The sequence below is a fragment of the Narcine bancroftii genome, chromosome 12 (genome assembly GCF_036971445.1).
Source record: "Narcine bancroftii isolate sNarBan1 chromosome 12, sNarBan1.hap1, whole genome shotgun sequence".
In the NCBI taxonomy this organism is placed as follows: Eukaryota; Metazoa; Chordata; class Chondrichthyes; order Torpediniformes; family Narcinidae; genus Narcine; species Narcine bancroftii.
The window spans coordinates 92,099,246-92,118,545 of NC_091480.1; the positions used below are offsets into that span (position 1 = coordinate 92,099,246).

The 19,300-nt window shown below is 42.8% G+C and overlaps 2 long non-coding RNA genes across 4 annotated transcripts; one reads left to right on the forward strand and one right to left on the reverse strand.

Annotated features, from left to right (window-relative positions):
- Positions 1–2,684: 2,684 nt before the first annotated feature.
- LOC138747299 (uncharacterized) lies at positions 2,685–8,379 on the reverse strand. 2 transcript variants are annotated; one of them, XR_011347417.1, is made up of 4 exons: positions 8,298–8,379; positions 3,809–3,885; positions 3,386–3,528; positions 2,685–3,285 (listed from the first exon to the last, which is right to left on the reverse strand). It is a non-coding gene; the product is annotated as an uncharacterized lncRNA (long non-coding RNA). The 2 variants fall into 2 exon arrangements; XR_011347418.1 differs by lacking the exon at positions 3,809–3,885 and having other exon boundaries at positions 8,298–8,376.
- Positions 6,011–16,314, forward strand: LOC138747298 (uncharacterized). 2 transcript variants are annotated; one of them, XR_011347416.1, is made up of 4 exons: positions 6,011–6,081; positions 12,701–12,805; positions 14,173–14,272; positions 16,108–16,314. It is a non-coding gene; the product is annotated as an uncharacterized lncRNA (long non-coding RNA). The 2 variants fall into 2 exon arrangements; XR_011347415.1 differs by lacking the exon at positions 6,011–6,081 and having other exon boundaries at positions 12,525–12,805.
- The last annotated feature ends 2,986 nt before the right edge of the window (positions 16,315–19,300 follow it).

Below are 19,300 nucleotides of genomic sequence, written 5' to 3' on the forward strand. Positions count from 1 at the left end.
AGACCCAGAGCCCGCGGTCAGAGGATTTTAAAATAGACCACCGTCGACTCCTTTAACAGGCTGTTTAAAGCCTGTGCTCTTGCACCATATCATGAGATTTTCCACCTACTTATTGATACCAAATTTGTACAATATTAGCTTGTGCAACTGCAAAAAAAACCCCAGAAGGAATCCAAAGGTGGTCATTTGTATTCCAGGAGAAAAGCAGAGATGATTAATTATTCATTGACTGGTATGTCCACTTGGATGAGACACTTCAATGGGAAAATAAAGGAAGGTTGTTTACAATAATGCGCAGTGGGAAGTGAGAATGACTGAAATAAAAGCAAAGGGGGATTACTGCAAAATTCAACACAAGGAGGTCAGAACATGGTGCTCCAAAAGTGATGCTCTGAATAATCCTTGACACGTACCTTTAATGACTGACAATTTGCGCTCCCTGGCAAAGTGGCCAATGCTTCTCGCTGGTCAGGAGCATAGCTGGCCTGCAAAGATTTCGCAAAGTTTATGGCAAGACCTTCAGTTTCTCCAGTGCCCATGCTGTCAGGCATCAAATCAGAGAACCAGCGGATGCCAGTGAGTTGGCCAAGAAACCAATATGACTGGCCAAAATTATCTGTTCAAACGCCATCAGTTCCGGGCTGAACTTTTGATGTTTGCTTCTATTACTGTATTATCTAATGATGGCGTAAAGAAGGCTCAGTGAGCTTTCATTTCAGTGATGATGGAAGAGAGGCAAATTCCACGTAGTTCGCATTTTATTAATTGATTGACTTAATCTTCAGGTATTCAATTCCTCTTAAAAGTTTATGGTGATATTTTAATGCTTTAAACTTTTTAAAACAGTTATATTTTTAAATCTTGTGTTTAATTTTTAATAGTTGTTTTATTTTAATTGTTTTGTGATGACTTTTAATGCTTTAACTATTTTCAAAATGTTGTAATTTATATATTTTAACCCTTTGGACTCTGGTCATTTTTAACCTTTCATAGTATCTACTCCGGACTGGATCCATGGGTAATAACACCAGTAAAAACCATTTGGTGGCTGGGTATCAAACCAGTGTTGGAAAACGGGGACAGGGAGTATATACGGTTGTTGGTCGTCCCTGAAAACAGTGGCATGGCGTCCAAAGGGCTCAATATTATGCTTAATATTTAATAGCTTTTATTTTTCAGTGCTTTAATTATATATAATTTTTGTAATAACTAATAGGTATTAAATATATGTTTAATTTTTAATAGTTTTTGAATGCTTGTGAACATTGGAGGGCTGGTTCGGCTTCAAGTCAGGATTTCACCACTTGACGAGGAACTTCTGTGGCATTTGTGACTGCAACGCCCAGACCTACAATCAGGTGATCCGGTTGGACCAAGCTTCCGTGAAAAAAGTTCTCACCAGGCGTGAGTCAGGAGGAGATGCAGGAGGTTGGCGAGGAGTAAACCAAGCTGGTGAGCTACTCTAGGCTCTTGAAGAGCTCTCATCTACTGGAAACACTTCATCATTCTTTGAAGGTGGAGTCTCATGTAGTGATAACGAAGGCTTTTGGTATGCTAGCCTTTTATAAATCATTGCAGAGAATATATGAGCTGGGAGTTGGTGTTGAGACTGTTCAAGGCATTGGTGAGGCTGTGGTGGTACACCACTGACCTATTGCAGGGGGCAACCTCTGTACCTGCAGGAGTGAAAGGAGACAACACCTGGCTGGCTGTCAGTCAGTTGGCATGAATGGATCAAGCCCCACCCGGTCAGGTGTCAATCACCCTCCAGGATATAAGCCTGTGCTGGCCTCCCGAAGTCTCACTCAGAGTTACTGCAGCTACAGCCAGCCTGGCTCTGTGGAAGTCTTTGTGGATTAAATTGTGGTGTGCTGTTAGCCAGAATCACACACACAGGTAAAGACTGTACAACAGGTGGGGCTTGATCCATTCAGGCTGACTGATTGACAGCCGGCCAGGTGTTGTCCTGTCCCCTTACACTCCTGCAGGTACAAAGGTTGCCCCCTGCAGTAGAACGGTGGTGTACCACCACAGAGAACAAATTTGGAATATTGTGTGCAGTTCTGGTCTCCAAATTATAGGAAGGATATCAATAAGGTAGAGAGGGTGCAGAGAAGATTTACTAAAATGTTGCCTGGATTGCAGTATCTTGAATATGGAGAAAGATTGAATCGACTGGATTTTTATTCATTGGAGCGTAGAAGGTTGAGGGTGGATTTGATGGAGTTATATAAAATTATGAGAGGAATAGATAGAGTCGATGTGAATAGGCTCTTCCTCTTGAGGGTAGGAGAGATTGGAATGAGGGATCATAAGTTATGGGTTAGGGGGCAGAACTTTCCAAGTAACATAAGAGGAAGCTTCTTCACTCAGAGAGTGATGGCTGAGTGGAATGACCTTCCGGAAGTGGTGGTTGCAGCAGGGTCAATTTTGACATTTAAGAGAAGGTTGGATGAGTGCATGGATGTGAGGGGGATTGGAGGGTTATGAGCAGGAAACAGGTAGGTGGGACTAGTGGAGTTCACTTAAATTGATATGGACTAGAAGGGCCGATATGGCCTGTTTTCATACTGTAATTGTTATATGGTTATATAATTAACATTATCAATATTTTACAGTGATAAGTTGAAGATGTACACTAAGAATTAGATTTCAGATTTCAAATTTATTGTTAGAGTACATACATGACATCACATACAACCCCGAGATTCTTTTTATTGCAGTTGAGGCGGAATTACAATTTATTGGTAGTGTAAAAAAATATACACAACGTACATGTGTAAACAAATAAAGACATGGAGCAAGTGACTGTGTAATACATTGAGGGGGAAAAAAAATCAATAAAGTGCACGTTAGAGTCTTAATTGAGTCGCCAGTTGAGTTTGTGTTGAGGAGTCTGATGGTGGAGGGGTAGCAGCTGTTCCTGAACCTGCAGGTGCGAGTCTTGTGGCACTGGAACCTCTTTCCTGATGGCAGCACCGAGAACAGAGCGTGTGCTGGGTGGTGTGGATCCTTGATGATTGCTGCTGCTCTCCGATGGCAGTGTTCCCTGTAGATGTTCTCGATGGTGAGGAGGCTTTTGCTTGTGATGTTCTGGGCTGTGTCCACTACCTTTTGCAGGGCTTTACACTTGGGCAGCATAGTTGTGAAGTGGTTTGTGTAAGGCCTTTACAGCGCCAGCAATTGGGACCAGATCAGGGATCGAATCCCACGCTGTCAGTAAGGAGTTTGTACGTTCTCCCCATGTCTGTGTAGATTTTCTCCAGGGGCTCCAGTTTCCTCCCACTGTTCAAAAACGTAACAGGGATGTAGGTCAATGGGCAACACAATGGGCTGAAATGGCCTGTTACATTTTTTTAAAAAGAGAGTATTAGTGTCCCCATACCAGTCTATGATGCAGCTGGTCAGCACACTTTCCACCATACATCTGTTGAAATTTGCCAGGGTTTCCAATGTCATACCAAATCTCCGCAAACTCCTGATGAAGTAGAGGCACTGACGTGCTTTCTCATGATGCCATTAAAATAGCTGAAATATAAATAAATTTGAAAAAGGAAAATGTAATTAAAATCCAATGTTTTGAAATACTCAGGTAAATAAATTACAATATACATACATGAAATTAAATTTCTCGGATCAGCAAGTTTGGTAATCAGTAATTATTACGTAATATATCACTAAAACTCATTATGAACTCACAAGAATTGCCCGAGAAATCTTGCTTTCCCAAGTTTGCACTGTCATTCGTCAAGATCATGTAACATCACAGTTGGAGGAAGCCAACTGCACTTGATGGATGAAAACCTACCTTTTGAGGTAGAGTGATGTGGCTATTCCTGCTGTCCATAACCAAGATGGCGACCTTTTGCATTCATACCAAAGATGCTAGAAGGAAGTGAATTGCATTACCACATTATAGAGAAAGAAGCGACTGCCACCATTGAGACAGTGCCCAATGGAACCACTACCTGCCACTTTAGCTTGGTTGCTGATCAGAGGTCAGTGGTTTTTATGTTTGACAGTAAAAAGCATCCAAAGATAAAGAACGCAAAGATTCAAGACTGGAGGCTGGAACTTGCAGCATTTAGTTACACAATAAAGTACCGTCCTGGGAAAGAATATGGGCCCTGATGCATTTAGTCTGGTGTACACTTGTTCAGCCTTTACTACCTCCACACTTGCTAACAATCACAAAGAACTTTGTCATCTAGGAGTAACTTGGCTGCTGCATTTTATTAGAGCAATGAATCTCCCCTTTTCTACTGAAGATGTCAAGAAGACTTACACTTCATGCAGGGCTAGTGCTGAACTAAAGTTTCAGTTCTACCACCCACCAGGACGGACTAGTATCAAAGCAAGAAAACATGGTTCAGCTTAGTATTGATCTCAAGGGATCCTTGCCTACAGATTCATGTAACCCATACCTACTTACTCGCGTTTCCCCTTGGCCTCTCCATATGCATATTACAACAGTGATCAGATGCCTGGATCTGCTATTTAGCCTATGCAGAATGCCAAATTACATACACTCTGATCAAGGCACCACCTTTGTGTCTAAGCATCTGAAAGATTATCTCTCCCAGAAGGGGGTTGTCACAAGTCTTACTATCCATACCACCCAAATGGAATTGGGCAGGTAGAGAGGTTCAACACCATCGTATGGAAGGGGGTCCATTTGGCCCCTTCGATCACATAACCTGCCTGAGAAGCACTGGGAACTGATGCTTCTTGAGGTACTCGCTGTTGTGTACAGCAACAAATACTACACGCCATGAACGTTTTTTTGCATTCCAATGCCACTCAGACCGTGAAAGTTCACTGCCTTCCTGGCTAATGACCCCTGGACCTAATCTTCTAAGGAGTTTTGTGAGGAGTATCAAGAATGAGCCACTTGTAGATCAAGTTGAACTCATTGACAGGAATCCAAAATACACAAACATCAGGTACCCAGATGGACGGGCGTCTATTGTGTCCTATTCATAACTTGGCACCTTGTCAAGAAATTCAGGCAATCCCCACATCTCCTATTGTGGAACAAGATAAAAGAAATCTGGCAGTACCAGTACCAGAGGAGGCAGAAGATATGACATATGGAGGATGATGAAACAGTAGCTCCACAAGAACTAAGGAGATCTGGTCGTGCACCAAAACCTCCCAATCGATATGGATGAGAGATGTTCCATAGAGTGTTGCTTGATACTGCTAGTCTTTTATTTTAGGAAGGAAAAATTTAATATTACAAAGTTATTCTTAATTTTTACTGAGCTTGCATTTCATACTTAGTTGATCTTGGCTGCCACTGCCACCTGACCTGACTTGCTCCAATCAGCTTCTAGCTGCCTCACACCTTTCTCTTAGCTTAACTGTAACTGTACAATTAAGTTGAGTAAAGCTGGGAAAGCAGGCACTAAGTTTTTAATTCTGTTTATAGGTACTAATTGACTGACCCAGCAACGATTCACCTCCATGTGAGGTAAGACATATGTCCTTATTTCACTCTCAATTGGCATTACCTTTTGTTTTAAATTTGTGTCTCTTAAGTTCAAGACCTCACCCAGATGAAGCATCCCTCCCCTTCTGCCGAACACTGTAAGATGTTCACACTTTTCCATGATCTTGCCTGTTATTCCAGACTCGAGGCAATGCAGGAATTGTCTGCTTAGTTTCTCATCCTACAGCAAGTTTGCCAATGCCGGGTTCACATGTTCTGGATTTGCCCTAGTTTAGAAAAATTTATTTCAAACACTAACAGCGATTCTCAAGTTCTAATTAGAACTTTGCCCTTCAATTGCTCTATTCACATCATTTCAAGATGATGACGTTTTACTGACTCCAACTCAAAGCTAAATTTTATCCTTGACTTCACTGAAAGCCAGATGTGCAATTTTGATTTTATGGAAAGACAGTACTCCACCTACACCATCATTTTGGTTAAATGATATCATGTCTTGTTTCAGTTTAGAAAAAAATTAGATGTGTCATTAAAGAGTCCAAAAGACATAGCGTGCATTCATGGACGATGACGTGACCTAAAGAATTCGGGTTGCTCCGAAGCTTTGGCGCTGTGCTCTCCATCTCCAGGTTGTTGTCACTTGATTCCTACGTGTTAGCTTTTAATCTTGCTTTGTGGTAGGGGCTTAGAATTCTTTATTTTTCTCTCTCTTCTTTTGAACCTTACAATGCAATATATACTGTAAGAAAGGAATCAGTAGTCTCAGTACGATGTTTCAAAAGAAGGTGAAAGGTATGTTAAGCTTGTTCTAACATTTTAAAGGACAGAGAGATTTGCAAAGATAAGATAATATCTTATGTAGCTGGCTGATGGTATTTCTGACTGTGTGTTGGAGATAAGAGCAGTACTCACTTATCTTAATAACCCTAGGTCAGGATGGTGACTTTCACCTCCCTTTGACACAAATTCTGCATTCATCAACGTTCTTTTCAAGTACCTCTGACTCCCAGTTAATGAAAAAAATCACCCTCGAGCTGACAAATTCTAAACTTTCTCCATTATCAAGAACTGATTTAGAAAAGTGAGGTTCCCTTCCGTCAGCGGTCATCTCTGCCCAACATCAGGCTCAAGTGCAGGAAATACTCTGGGATTACTGTGCGTGAGAAGAGCATCGTATGGAAGGGGGTCCATTTGGCCCCTTCGATCACATAACCTTCGATCACATAACCTGATCTCCTTAGTTCTTGTGGAGCTACTGTTTCATCATCCTCCATATGTCATATCTTCTGCCTCCTCTGGTACTGGTACTACCAGATTTCTTTTATCTTGTTCCACAATAGGAGATGTGGGGATTGCCTGAATTTCTTGACAAGGTGCCAAGTTATGAATAGGACACAATAGACTCCCGTCCATCTGGGTACCTGATGTTTGTGTATTTTGGATCCCTGTCAATGAGTTCAACTTGATCTACATAACGTGAGAAATTTGGGCATCCCTCGTGTTCCCCCACACCTTGATGAAAGGCTCAAGCCCGAAATGTCAGTGATGTATCTTTACCTTTGCTACATAAAGGCACTGTTTGACCTGCTGAGTTTCTCCAGCATTGGTTTTTTCACGGTGTCAACAGAATCCTGTGTTTTACCTCTCTAGTAACTACTGCTCGCAAGCCTGAACATGGTTCTCAGCCCTTCCTGATGTTTTCATCCACTCTATCCAATGTGGGGTTTGTAAACTAGTTATATTACAGGCACAATATGATCAATGTCTCTGAGGCACCACGATTAGAGTAGCAGAGAGCACAATGATTTTACAGTGCTAGCGACTTGCGTTCAAATCCAGTGCTGTCTGTAAGGAGTTTGTACATTCTCCCTGTGCCTGCGTTGGTTTCCTCTGAGTGCTCCGATTTCCTCCCACCCTTCAAAACGTGCTGGGGTAGGAGATTAATTGGGCAGCGCGGGCTCGAAGGCCAAAAGGGCCTTTTACCATGATGTATGTCTAAAATTAAATTGAACTTAAAGCACAGGAACAAACCTGAAACTAGCATTAATAGTGGTAATCAGGATTAATTTAAATTTTCAGAATTTTAACATATATTTTCTGTCGTTAAAGTCACTTTAATACATCATATAGAGATACTTCTATCTTGCAGTTAAATATTTAATGAGTGATATTTAAAATTGATAATAATTGAGAGTTGTTCTGCTAGATATAAGGTCTTAATTGATCTAGAGAGAAATATTTTTAGCAATTGCCCTTTTAATGGGGACCCAGAAATAGAATTCAAAAAGCTGATTGTAATTCTATACCCACCAGTTGCATTCCATGTGGATCTTTAAATGTTAAGTATATTCTTAATTCAGCATTTAAAAAAAACTAGAAAATGTTGGAAATGCTCAACTGGTCAGACAGCATCTGGGGGGGCTGGAGGAACAGCGATAATGTTTCAGGTTTTCGTACTGGACAAATTAGAAAACAAGCATGTGTGTTGAATTGCAGAGGTAAAGTGGGGCAAGGAAAGGGCATGGCTGTGATGGAGTGAAGGTCAAGGCAAAATGGATTTAAACAACAAAATGCTGGGGTCAAGTACAATAAAGAAACATTCTGGAGAAACTCAGCAGGTCATGCAGCATCCATAGGAAGTAAAGGGTAACCAACGTTTCAGCCTGGGCTTTACTTCCTATAGGGAGAAAAAAATGGATGGCAGATGGGTGTCTGTTGAGAGATTGACAGATTGGTGGAAGTTGATCTGTCTCGAAAAGATCGGAAAAAAATTTGATAGGACAGAAAAACGCAAAGTAATTGCAAAGTAATGTTGGAACTGTTAGATATAGAACTCAACACTTACCAGAAATCTGAAAGGAAAGGATAAAACCATGTACGAGAAATGCTCAGCTGCACATTGATTGGTTTTGTATCGAGGTCCCTTTGCAAAACTTTGAACTGATGCTTATGGTTGGTTTGTGAAGTTATGAAATTCCACAAGTACCTGACTTGCCAGAACTTGATGTTCATGGATAGCAAGCTGCAAAAGCGTATCTTTTAAGGTTGTACATAAATGCACAAAATTTGTCTTGACTGCAATGACAATGAGTTTATCATCCATCTATGGTAAGTACAATGCACTAAAATTCTGACCTCGCACCCAGAGAGGTGATCTGCTTTAAAACATTTTTTTTATTAAATTACCCCAGTACAGAAAGACATAAGTATAAAAAGTAGATAGATATTCATACTTACAGTTAGTACAAGCAAAACAGTTCAGAAAATAATGTCGTGCAATAGTGTAGAGAAATCAACTTGTGGTCATAGTTAGGGGATAAAGGGAGGTTCAAGAGCCTGGTGGCCATTGGGAGAGAATAAAACTGTTCTTGAATGCAGAGATGCTGGACTTTAGTCCTGTCCCTTCATCCTGTAGCTAGCAGTAAGGAGAGATTGATCAAGTGGAGGGGGGGAGGGGGCTTCCTGATGATGGCTGCCTTCCTGACTCAGTGTCTGTATATAATGCTGCTTTCCTCAAGAAGTAAGGGCATTTCCTTCAGATCTGGGGCCTGTTTAATTCTATTTTCAGTTAACTCCATGCTGCTTAGGTTTAAATTATTTGAGGTGGGGGAAAAAGGACAGTTCAGACCATGAAAGATGGACTGCAAAAAAAATAAATGGGGATTAAATCAGAACAAAAGTTGCTCATTTCTTATTTCATTGACATTTGAGTGTGGCTTGTGCGTGAAGGCTGAGTAACGTTGGCAAGGAAAGCGAAATGGATTTTGACTTTACTCCTTGATGAGAGGCAATGTTATGTACACAGTCTGTTTCAATGTGTCATAAACAATTTAAATTCTGTTCCTTTCTACTATTGAACTTTCTGCACCTGGTGTCATTCTACTATGTCAAGAGAGTGCCTGGCAAGGGAGAAGCAATTTGGCGAGCCCAACGTCAATCTCAACGTTTGCTGGATAATGGGCACCAAACAGTCAGATAAATCGGAGATACAAACAGGCCCCAGATCCTATTTTATTTATGAACAGATTTAGCATAAGTTTAGGATTGGCACAGCCACAGAGCTCAGGCTGGCAATTGTTTCGGCAACCAACCCAAAGTATGATGGAACAGAACCAAGGAGTGATTCTCTTGTGGTCTGACAGTACAACAGTCCATGCTGGATTTCTTCAGAGAAGTAACAGATGGTTCAATACTTGGCAGTGAAATTTCTTTATGAATAAGTAATTCAGATGAAGCTTTGTCTTTTTTTTTAGATGATAAAAGTTTGTAATGGACTAGAAAAGATGAATAATCCAATCTCAGTTCACCCTGTCGCTTTGTTGAATGGGGTGACTGTGTTGGGATTGGATTGTCCTTGTTTGGTGATGTACAGAAGTGCCCACTTTCTTGGTTTGGTGCATCATTCAAAGCATTTTGCTCGTGTTTTGCTGTGCCTCTTCCACATCTTATGGGAAATCCCAATGTGTTTACTGAAAAAACAACCTTTTAATTTTTGTAGTCCATATAACTATATCACCATATAACAATTACAGCACAGAAACAGGCCAGTTCATCCCTTCTAGTCCGTGCCGATCACCATCTCCCACCTAGTCCCATTGACCCACACCCAACCCACAACCTTCCACACCTCTCTTATCCATATACCTATCCAACTTTTCCTTAAATCTTAAAATCAAGCCCTCATCTACCACTTTGGCCGGAAGCTCATTCCACACTCGTACCACCCCCTGAGTGAAGAAATTCCCTCTCATGTTTCCCCTAAACTTTTCCACCTTCCATGTCACTGATTTGATTTTGGAATCATGGTAACAGGAAGTATATGGAGTAACTCCCCACACAAGATAACCTCTGCTGCCAGAGTGGTAGACTTTTGGGTCGGACATTAAACTGCCGAGGTGCCTCCTCTCCGGTGGAAGTCTAAGGATCAACGATCTATTTCTACAGAGTTACCCTTGGCAATCCCTGACTCAATATATTCATGTAAATAAAGATTAGCTCATCATTTGTTGCATGACTTAATTGTTGAAGTTAACTGAAAAGATCTTATTTTCCATTTAGAAAACTTACAGAACAATACAGGCCCTCCAGCCCATGAAGTTGTGCTGAACATGCTGTCTACTTTTCTAACCTTCATGTACCTATCCAAAAGTCTCTTAAAAGATCTGAATGTATCCACCTTCACCACCGTTGCTGGCAGCCCATTCCATGCACCCACCACTCTCTGACATCTCCTCAGTACCTAGTCCCCAGCACCTTAAATCCATATCATCTTGTGGCAACCATTTCAGCTCTGGGAAAATGCCTCTGACTATCCACACATTCAATGCCTCTCACTCATCATCTTAAGCACCTCTCTCAGGTCACCTCTCATCCTCTGCCACTTCAAGGAGAAAAGGCCATGTTCATTCAACCTTCATAAGACCTGCTCCCTAAACCAGGGTGTAAATCTCCTCAACACCCTTTCTTTGGCTTCGATATCCTTCTGGTGACCAGAACTGCACACAGTACTCCAAGTGGTGTCTGACCAGGGTCCTGCACAGCTGCAACGTGACCTCTCGGCTCCTAAATTTAATTTCACTCCTAAATTTGAAGTATGTTTGAAGTGTAGATATTGTTGAAGTTTAGACAGTTTGATTTCCAGAAGACGCAATTTGCTTTTCAGTCACACCTGATCAGAATGGACCATTTGAGTCTTTATTTTGCCAGTGAAATCCCATGGCAGCATGCCTTAATGGTGACCAACCCTGGGAACTACCTTCTCTTAAACCAGCTCTCCCTTCGACTTCCTCATTCCTGCCACAACCTTCTCACCACTTATCAAGGCCACCTGATTCTCTCAGCCATTAACCTACCACATAAGCTATCTCAACTACTGTTTCCATGCTCATTTACTGTTGCCTTCTCTTAACTCCTCTTTTTCTCCCAACTTCTGATCCTATCACCTCCACTGCTCATCTCACCTACCATTGATTCCTCCTCCTGATGTCACTCCCTTATCTATACAATACTGCCAATCATTCCTCCCATTAACCAACCTCCCAACCATCAGCTGCTGACCCAACACTTTCCAATATCCCTAGCATCTGGTCTTTGCCCCTCCATCTCTTAACAATCCTCCTCCTGGCCTCACTCACCGATCAGCGATGAGCCTTCCGATCCCATACCTGTTCTTCACCCTCTAACAGATCCCTGGAATCAGAATTAGAATTTATTATAAAGGACATCTCATGGAATTTGTTGTTTTGCGTCAACATCACCATGGAAATATTGCTACAAATTACATTTCAAAATAAGAAAATAGGAGAAAGTGAGGTAATGCCTGTGGTTCATTGTCCTTTCAGAAAAATGATGGCAGAGGGGGGAGAAGCTGTCCTTGTGCCATTGGGGCTCATCTTCAGGCTCCTGTACCTCCTTCCTGATGATAGCAGAGTGAAGGGGGCACGGCCTGGTTGTGCAGGGGGGGGGGGTCTTTGAGGATAGAAGCTGGTTTCTTAAGATACCGTCTCTTGTAGATGTCCTCGATGGAGTGAAGGCTGGTGCCCATGATGCCACAGGCCGAGTTTTTAAGTCTCTGGAGATTTTTCCTATCCTGTGCATTGGCACCTCTGTACCAGTCAGTGATCTGACTAGACAGAACGCTCTCTTTAGAATTTATTTTTGAGAATCTTTGGTGACAAACCAAATAGAACTCATCCCAGCTAAGAGTTACCAGGTTTTGTCTTGTAGCCTCGCACAGTAAAGCATCTAAAGTGAAGGCCTTTGTGGTTGGGTAGCCTTCAGCCCCAAGCAACAGCTTGTACAGCACACTGCTGTGTCGTAGAGACAAGCCCACATACCAAAGGCCTGCTGCACGTCCACTGTTTAATGTACCTACACATGAGCTGACAATTTCTAGGGCAATTGACTTTCATTAAATGGCATGAATTCAATGTTATTTAGATAATCTTTTGCGCTTAACTTAAAAGTCATTATTTACAAAATAATTTAAATTCTTTGGTGAGTTCGACACCAGATATTTGGACTTTTAATAACTTTATCACACAAGTTTTATTGCACCCTGTACAGATGCCTCAGAGTAACCAGTCTTCTTGTAGATCTCTGCTCATTTGATGTGCCTTCAGCCAGCCAAGGACGCCAAGGACACTACTGTATTATCCAATCAAGACTTTCTCAAGAAAGTTTGCCCCGCAAACTCTACTGGATGCTATGGAAGATTGGACCTGACACTGCCTTTATGTTGGAATACAGGCTCTACTGACAAACCCAGCTGGTAGCCCTTGGATAGGTGATGGTCCAGCCCCAACTCAATCCACTGCAGTTCTGGAAGGTGGTGTTGTGGTGCTTTCTATGCAGGTGTGAACCAATCCTTGAAATGCTTTCATAATTCAGTCACCCACACACACACACAAGACTAATTGAGTTAAACAATAAAATTGCAGACACTACGGTCAAGGGCCATACACAAATGTTTTGGAAAAACTCAGCCGATCATAGGAGGTAAAGGGTAGCCAATATTTTGGGACTGGAGATTCGATAAAACAAAGGGTGGCAGCTGTAAATTGAATCCTAATTATATTTCATTTGGAGGAGGCAGTAAATTAAAAGCCCAAATGATTTAAAAAAAAAACAGAGAAAACTAGTGGCAGAGAAAATGAGAGGAAAGCAGATTTAAAAGGGAAGGATATCCTGCAGGTGTTACATCAAATTTCCATTATTTAATTGGATCGAGCAAGGCCATATGTAAATATTGTGCCTCAACACTCCTCAAACGATCTTTGGGAAAGTTGGAACTGTATTATTCCAATGAGCCACAGCTGTGAATGGAAAAGGGTTCTGGTTGCATGCGGCCTCTCCCCACAGAATTTACTTCCAACGCAGGGGGAATACAGCCGGTTTAGATTGTTTACTATGGCAACTTTAGAACATTTAGGTGGTGAATCAGAGGGAAGAGATTCACTGTATGGTTTATAACATCAGTCACAAGCAATGGCTAGGGGCTAAAAAAAGACCACAGAAGGATAGAGCAGTAGACGCTAAACTTAATTTTCTGTTATTGTTCACACTTCTCTCGATCTTCCAGTCAGAAATGATAAGGGTTCAGACCTGTGCAGGCAGTTGTGACTGAGGGCACGGAAGGAAATTTCTGCCAGTCCCTGCCCAAAGATCGCACATTCACTAACGGTCAGTGAGAGAAAGAATGTGACGTCCACATATGATACATCCTATCGAGGGCGGCAGCGGCTCCTGAGGGCACTGGTCATGTCGGAGGTTTTGATCTGGAGCTCGGGCTGCTCATGGTTTGGACTGAAGTTTGTGCGGCTGCTGGCGATGAATCCACGGACGCACAGAAGGCACTTTTACACAGCCACTGAACAGCAGAAAATTTCTGCTCCGGTGGCAGTGCAAAAATGTCGGGACGGAATTTTTAATGCAAATTCAATCCCATAATTTTTCCACTTGTACTCCTACACATTTTTACGGAGGGGCTGGAAAGTAAATTGACCGCAGCCACTCCATAAGAAACAGGCCTAATGAATGCGACGTTGCCCCTCCGACAAACTCCGCAACACAGGAAGGATGTGTGAAAGTGCCCCTGTGTAAATGACCATTTGGAACACACCGGAGATAAATATGCTAGTTTTTTTCAGAATATTTCCGAAGTTTCTGGGTAAAAATGCCAAGTGACTCTGAAGGCGCTCTCTTTTTCTTCCCTTTCTCAGACGGTCAGCAGTGCACTTAAATTTCATCTGATGGTGAACATTTGGGTTAACACAAAGCTGTTCCAGCGCCAGCAACCGGGGTTCAAATCCTGCGTTGTCTGTAAGTAGTTCGTACCTTCTTCCCGTGACTGCGTGGATTTCCATCGTTCTCTTCGTGACCTGTGTGGGAGTCCTCTGGGCGCTCTGGTTTGCTGCCAGCCTCCAAAAACATATGGGGTTCGTAGGTTAATAAATGTATATGGGCAGCGCTGGAAGGGCCTGTTATCTCTAAATTTAAACTTTAATTTAAAATTTAAATTTAATTTACTTCCAGCTCCTGAAGATTTTTTTAATATATATTTTCAATGAAAGGAAGACTCAGCATTCAAGATTTCCTCATTGTTATGTACTGAACAAAATAGCCTTTTGCCTGACATAAGGCAGACCGTCACCATTAGTGTTGCCCAGCGGCCCTTACAGTAAGAGAGAAAAAGAAGCAAAACAGATTCCCTTCAGAGCCCGTGGATTCGCCTCCGCCACCTCCCCCCCCCCCCCACTCCCGCAGTCTCTGCAGCTGCACAGACTCCTGCTCGATCCGTCGGCTGCCTGAGCTCCAGAACCAAACTTCCAGTACGTTCAGGAGCCCTTGCTCTCTCAGCCCCCTTTTGAATACCAGTTCTGATACATGGTTCCCATGAGCCAGGCCCTGGCATCCTGCAACTGCAAGTTCCCCACAGATATTTTGCGTGCCCCTCAGCCCCTTGCTGCTACTATTGACCCATAGGACAGTCTCATCTCCACTGGTTCTCCTGCTCAGTGGGGGGTGGGGGGGGGGGGTTGGGGGAAGAATTTTTTTCCCCATTTCTGGTGCTCGGTGCCAGCTGCTTGGCAGAGGTCAGCAAACACCTCACGGCTTCTGCCGAGCAAAGGGGCTGCAATCGTGGGCATAGATCTCCGCGGTGGCACGATTCTTACTGACAAACACCTTTGGCTCCTTGAGATGGTCTGATTAAAGTCTGTACAGAGTCACCGGCATTAGGATGGTGAGTGGGGGGGGGGGTGGGGTGGTAGTTGATCCTTTCAGAGCGGTGCCGTGTTTCTGGTCTCCGCAGTGCTGCCGTTACAGCAGTTCCGCCACCGCCGCCATTTTTATTCCTCAACATAAATGTATTTTGCGTAACTGGCAGCTCGACGCTGAGGAGAAGACTCAGTGTCAAATATGAACGCTAAAATTTACCCGTTACCGCACCTGTACCCAGGACCAGTTTGTTTCTTCAAGAAGTTCCATTTCCACTTGTTTAACCGTGATTATTTTAAAGTCCCTTGCTGATTGGTTTTCCAAACTTCATAAACAGCACCTATCACGCAACTCCGAGAGCAAAAAAAAAAGTGGCATCAATCCCTGGGGTTCACAAATTGCATGCTGTCTGCGAACATTTGCCTCTCGCTTAGATAATTGTCCCAATGGTTACCTATTTATTTCACCTGCACACAAATTAAACACCAGAGTCTCTGTAGACAGCTCTTCACAGATTAAAACAAAAGATAACACCTGGTTGTATGGAATTGATGAATAACATAGAGCCACGCCATGCCTGGATGAGAAACAGCAGTATGTTCATCAATATAAGGCAATAGTTTAATTCAGGTCTCTATTTGTAACCCCTTACTTTTACCTTTGGCCCAACATTTCCAAATATAGCTTGGAAATGAAGCAATACAGCACGTTACAACATTTTACATTTTTAATGCTGTCGTGTGAATAATTTGTTGTAAAGCACATCCATGATTCTATAATTCTGCCAGTACAGATTTTAAACAGTGTCAATTAAAATTATGATACATGGTAGTTTGACAAAATAATGTATCAGGATTAAAAAGGTAGTTAGGTGCTTAATCAAAACAAAGATTTCTACACGTCTGCGTTATAATGCATTCTTTTAATTTCTTTTTCAGGGTCTGGTTATTGCTGACAATATGTGGCCAATCCCTCATTGATTTGAACAGTGGCTTTTGTTCTGATGAAGGTTCTCAACATAATAATACATTAAAATGTAACAGTAAAATTCTGGACGGCTCGGGGATTGGGCCGGTCCGAAGTTTTGGATTTTGCAGATTTTTCGGTCAGTACTTTTAAAATTCAAATGTAAGGAGGAATAAAGAAGAGATGATCAAGTAAATGTTGATTAATTTGCAAATACAGCGTGCTTCATTTATCAAAACAAAAAAAAATTAGATACTTGACAAAAATGTAAACATAAAAAAATTCCACTATGGGAACACAATCCTTTATCCGGACATCTAAAATCCAGAAAGCTCCGAAAACCAGCATTTTTTTTCCTGATGTTTGTACAGCAGAGGTTGAGAGAGAGAGAGAGACAGCAGCGTGACTAGGTTGGATGGGGATGGGGGGGGAGGAGATGGCAGTGCGACTCGGGTGGGCGAAGGGGGAGAGAGACAGCAGCGTGACTCGGGTGGGCGGGGGGGATTAGAGAGAGACGGCAGTGCTACTCGGGTGGGCTGGGAGGAGGAGCGAGAGACAGCTGCACGACTCGGGCGGGGGGGGGAGAGAGATGGCAGCGCGACTCGGGCGGGGGTGAGAGAGACGGCAGCGCGACTCGGGTGGGCGGAGAGAGATGGCAGGGCGACTGGAAGGGGGTGGATATGGCAGCACAATTCGGGTGGGCTTAAATCTGGGGCAGCAGGCTTTTGTTCTGAAATCCGGAAAAATCTGGAATTCGGAACACCCTGTCCCCCAAGGGTTCTGGATAAAAAAGAGTATAATGCCTGAAATTGTGTTTAGAAATTGACATTGTGAAAGAAAAATACAATATACAAATGAATTTCTTTGTGATAAGATTAACTGCATTAAGCGTGGTCTCTTGTCGCTGGAGAGCTTTCACATGTACACTCTCACCCTCGGAGAAGCCTGCCAAATTTAAAGAAGTTTGAGGGTCTGGATTCTCAGGTGGTCGAGATTTCTGGCATCCGCTTTTTTGGGCTTTTACTGTATGATGTACTTTTGCCTGCTACAAGGCAGATAAAGAGTCACCATTGGTATTCCTTACATAAAGAGAAGCAAAAGAGAGCCCCTTCAGAGTCACTGAGTGTCCGTGGATTAACCACCAGCACTTTTGCAACAGTTTTAGCTGCACAGACACTTTGATGCTGAGGAGGGAGATTTTAAACCCTATGACAATGAAGATCTCAATGACGTGCTTCGATAGCGGGAGAGGATGTTCAGGGTGGTGGTCTTCCCATTGCCTCCCTTCCTTGTTGCAACACCTCGTGCGGTTTTGCGGTATCGAGGGTGGGCAACTGCTTATGAAGCGATGGTAGTGTCTCAGGGCTGAGTCCCCAGCAAGCTGCTGCTCACGTTGTTGACTTACGACTGCCCTGCGAGATTCAACTGAAAATCTGCGGATGATTCAACAGTTGTGGGCAGTTTCATTTACAGGGAGGAGGTTGAAAGCCTCGTAAAAATGGTGCGAGAATGACCTGAGTTCAACGTGGGCAAGACAAAGGAAATGTTTGTGGACTTCAGGGCTCCACTACACATCATGGAAAGAGAGGAGAGCATCAAGTTCCTTGGCGTGCATATAAATGGCCAACCTATCCTGGACTCACAACACTTCCTCATTCATCAAGGAGGTGCAACAGCGCCTACACCTCCTAAGGAGGCTGAGGAGAGCAAGGCCACAAGCCCCATCTTGGCAGCATTTTAGAGAAGTACATTTGAGAGTGCCCTGTGTGACTGCGTCATAGTGTGCCTTGTAGCTGCAAAGCATCAGGTTAGATTAGTGCAGCAGTTAGCACAATGCTGTTAGAGCACCAGCGACCAGGGTTCTAATCCAGTGCTGTCTGTAAGGAGTTTGTATGCTCTCCCCATGTCTGCATGGGTTTCCTCTGGGTGCTCCAGTTTCCTCCCACCTTTAAAAATGTATGGGGGCTGTAGGTCAATGGGTGCAAATGGTCTGCAGGGGCTCGTGGGCCGAAAGGGCCTGTTACTATGCTGTATATCTAAATTAAAATCTATAGAGAGGATCATTAAAATAGCTGAGAGGATACTGGGGTCTCCCTTTCCTCTATCGACATCACTTACCGGTAGCACTGTTAATAAGGCTCAATGAATTATAGAAGACCCTTTCTATCCAGCACACGGTATCTTCATCCTAGTACCATCAAGAAGCAGCAGGAGCATCAAAATCAGGACCACTAGGCCAGGGCATCTTCCTTAAGGCTGTGAGACTGCTGACTAGTTTCCTGTAACCTTGTAAATCACCCCAAACATTCAGATATATTTATTTTGATCATTTACGTGGTCATTTTTACTGTGTATTGTGTGTTTTCGTAGTTTGGAGAGACACCATTTCGTCAGGTTGTTTATGTTCAATTAAACGATAGTAAACGAAGATTTAGGTGATTAATTGAGTGGGATGCTTTGTCCTGGGTGCTGTCAAGTGTTGTTCGAACAGCTCTAAAATCCCTGAAAGTGGAAAGAATGCCATCCCATTCCAGACTTGCACCTTGTAGATAGTGGGAAAGGCTTTGGAAAGTCCGTTTGGTGTGACTCCCACCACAGGATGCTCGGCCTCTGATCTCCTTTTGCAGCTATGGTATTACGTGTCTGGTCCAGTTGACCTTCTGGTCTCTGGTGACTCCTTGGCACTTGGCAGAGGGTATATTATTGAATGTTAATTCTCGGTGGTTGGACTCTCACTAGTTGAAGATGGTCATTCCTAGACATTGTCTTCAGATTAGATAAAACTAAGATTTGATATATAAAAATTGTAATAAAGGTCTTGCTGTAGTTTTCACCAGGTTTACTTCATAATGCAATCCTATTTTCTGTAACAGCTTGTTTGTTTCTCTGTATAAATATGCGTGCTTGTGGAAGTAGATTTTAAAGTCAGTGAACAGTGGTGACCTTCTTCATAGTCTCCAGGATATATCATGTAAAATAAAGTCTGTGAAGCGATCCTCGAGGTCTCCAATCGGCTAATTTTGTTGACACACGATGATCTTCGAAGCAAGGGTAATTTGACTGTGAAGAGGGTGAGGAGAGCGAAGTCGATCAGAGATAATTCGGCAGTATGGTGAAGAAATGGCATTTTCATTATTTTTGCTTGATAAGGCAAGATCTACTGAA